The sequence below is a fragment of the Rhagoletis pomonella genome, unplaced genomic scaffold, assembly GCF_013731165.1.
Source record: "Rhagoletis pomonella isolate Grant_MI unplaced genomic scaffold, Rhpom_1.0 Rhpom_scaffold_00002, whole genome shotgun sequence".
Lineage (NCBI taxonomy): Eukaryota > Metazoa > Arthropoda > Insecta > Diptera > Tephritidae > Rhagoletis > Rhagoletis pomonella.
In genome coordinates this window covers 79,965,079-79,968,240 of record NW_023458556.1, presented here as the reverse complement: position 1 = coordinate 79,968,240, position 3,162 = coordinate 79,965,079, and positions in this window count along the sequence as shown.

The window sequence follows — 3,162 nt, the reverse complement described above, 5'->3', positions numbered from 1 at the left end:
TCTTCTAATCTTCTCGACCGCCTGTCTGCCGCCTACGTTCGTTTCACTCCTTTCGATGGGAACAGTTCGCTGTTGATCGGGTTGCCAGTCTAACCTTTTACACTCGGCCATCTGATTATTCGTCGTCAGCCTCGGACGACATCAAATCTTCGTTGGTCTCAACGTATTTCCACAACTTCATATTATCTGCACTCGTACTCGTAACGTTTGGGCCTTCCACTTGGGCAGCTTTTCTAACGTCGTAACGGCCGCCGCATTTTACTTTAATCACTTCATATGGGCCCAGAAATGTGCTTGCTAGCTTTTTGCCAGCGATAAACTGCGTACGCTTCACCGCAACAAGATCACCTTCTTTGTACATGTACTCATCTTTGCGCTTTTTATCGTATTACTTTGGCCTCCGCTAGTGCCTTTTGCCTTTCCAAGTCATCTATCATCTTCTGCTCAAGCAATGAGAGTAACCTATCGCTTCTTTTGGTTTGAATTCTCACACCAAACATTAATTCAAAGGACGATTTTTTGGTGGAGCAATTAATATGGGAGTTTATTGCTTTTTGGACTTGTGGAGCAAACTTGTACCACTTAGACGGATCTTCTGCAGACAGCTTCGAAATGATGTAGAGAATAGACCGGTTGATACGTTCGATTTGGCCGTTGCCACGGGCAACACCCGTGGTAGGCCAAACATGTTCTACACCGTTTGCCCTCACATACTCCTCGAAAGCGTTTGGTGTGAACGCTGCCCCCCGGCCACTTACTATACGCAAAGGCAAGCCAAATATGTTTGACCATTCGTCCAACTTCTTGATAACTTCTTCGCAACCAGTGGATTTCGTCGTAAACAGCCACACAAACTTTGAGAAGCCATCTACCATAGCAAATATAAACTTGTACTGCTTTGCTGTTGAGTCCATAGGGCCCAAATGGACCACGTGCAGCGTATGTAAAGGCCGGTCTCCTTTGTCGATACAGCGTAGATATCTTTCGTGCCTACTCAGTTTCTTATTGTTTATTATACACCTTACACAACTGCCAACTATTTCCCCTACTTTTCGCTCAAGGTGGGGTATCCAGAACATTTTCTGTATGGCGTGCACCGTCTTTTGTGTTGCGAAGTGGCTCACGTTATGTGCTTCGCTTATTATCTCGCGCTCCATTGCCCTGGGCACAACTAGAAGGTCGTTACCTCCGACACTCTTGTACAAAATACCGCCCTTTAATTTGAATCCGTCATACGTTTTTAATTATCTCTCGAATAGCGCTGATAAAACTATCTTTCTCTTGAGCCACTCTCAAGCGTGCTGAAATACTAGCAGTGACGACGAAAACACTCGGACAATGGCTTAGGCGGTCTACATATTTTAACTTATCTGTAGCACGATGTTCAACTTCAAAATTAAAATCTTGCAGGTGCAAAATCCATTGGGCTACTTCTCGTGGTACATCTTTTTTCCTGACGGTTTGCGTGAATGCTATGCAATCTGTTACCAACGTGAACTTGACACCAAGAAGATAATGGCGGAACTTTTGTATAGCCAAATAAGCTGCTTTTACTTCCAATATGTAACTGTGGCGCTTAGAGTTACTTGGCGACGTTTTCTTGCTCCAGAAAAATACAGACCAATACAATGTTGGTCAAATTTCTGCAGAAGCGTTGCGCCAAAGCCCTCTTTTGAGGCGTCTGCATGTAACTCCGTAGGTGCACTTCTACAGTAAATTTTTAAAACAGGTTCCCGACATAGGGCGTCTTTTAATTGCCTTATCGAATCTAGCTCGACTGTCTCGATGCGGAATGGCGTTTTCTTTTTTCAAAAGGTTTGTCAGTGGGCGCGCCAACTGTGCATAGTCTCTAATGAACTTTCGAAAAAACCCCGTTAAGCCCAAAAACGACTGGACAGCTTTAATGTTTTTCGGCGTGGAAAAATTTCTGATGGCGTTTGTTTTTTCGCTACCGGGCCAAATTTTGCCATTTTCTACCGTATGGCCCAAAAAATCGATCCTTCTCTTTAGAAAGTGGCATTTCTTCCAATTAATCTTAAGACTAAATCTGGCGGCCACCTCTAAAACCAGCTTCAGCTTTTCTATGCACTCCTCATCTGTTTGAGCATAGGTGATGATATCATCCATGTAAAGCTGTATTACGTGAGTGATTAAATCTTGGAACACGCAATTGACAAATCGTATGAACGCCGCGGGGGAGTTGCAAAAGCCGAACGGATCCCTATTGAACTCGTATAGTCCTTCTTTCGTGACGAAAGCTGTAAACTTTCTGTCTGATTCAAAAACCCATTTTCCAAGTTCATAACACTGAAACACGTCGTCGATAAGCGGTACCGGGAAGCAATCTTTAAGTACCATACTATTTAATTGACGGAAGTCAACGCAAACTCTAAAAGAACCGTCCTTTTTCTTAACAGTTACCACCCTACTTGCAAAATTGGATGACGATTTGCGCACAATGTCGTTTTTCAACCAATCCTCAACTTGCACTTTTATTGCTTCACTTTCAACCGGTGGGTGGCGGCTAGGTTGCTGACGGAACAGTGTGATGTTTCCGTCGGGTATAATCTTGAGCATTGCTGGGCATTCAACATTCGGTTTAACCGGCTGATAGTTGTTGATTAGCGACTGGATCACCGGTTTGAACTGCGATGGTGTACTAATATCTACCATATTTTCTACTACATTGTATACTCTTAACTCGTTGACCTCATTGGAATTATCGTCCACTAGCGGCAATGCAAATTTGAACCCACTTTCATCGATTGTGACGCGAAACTTGGAAACAAAGTCGTAGCCTAACAATGCATCATGCTCAACTTTGCTGTCGTGTACCACAATGAACCGCTGCTGCATTTCGACGTCATCTACGTGAATAACGCCCATAACCGCGCCTATTGGCATAGTCTTGTTATTCCCCACACCACGCAAAACAGAATGGCATTTCTGCTTATCAACCCCTCTGAGCATTTTGTAGATAGTGTTCTTGACGATTGAAACGTCTGACTTATATCTTTAAATCGCCTACAGTCTTTCACCACTTGTATACTTTTCGAGAATTGGGGACAGTTTTCGCCCACTAGCATTGCACCTAAAACATTTTGTTCCTGCCTTACAGTTTTTCCTTAAATGCTCCGCTGAGCCGCAGTTGAAGCAATGGCT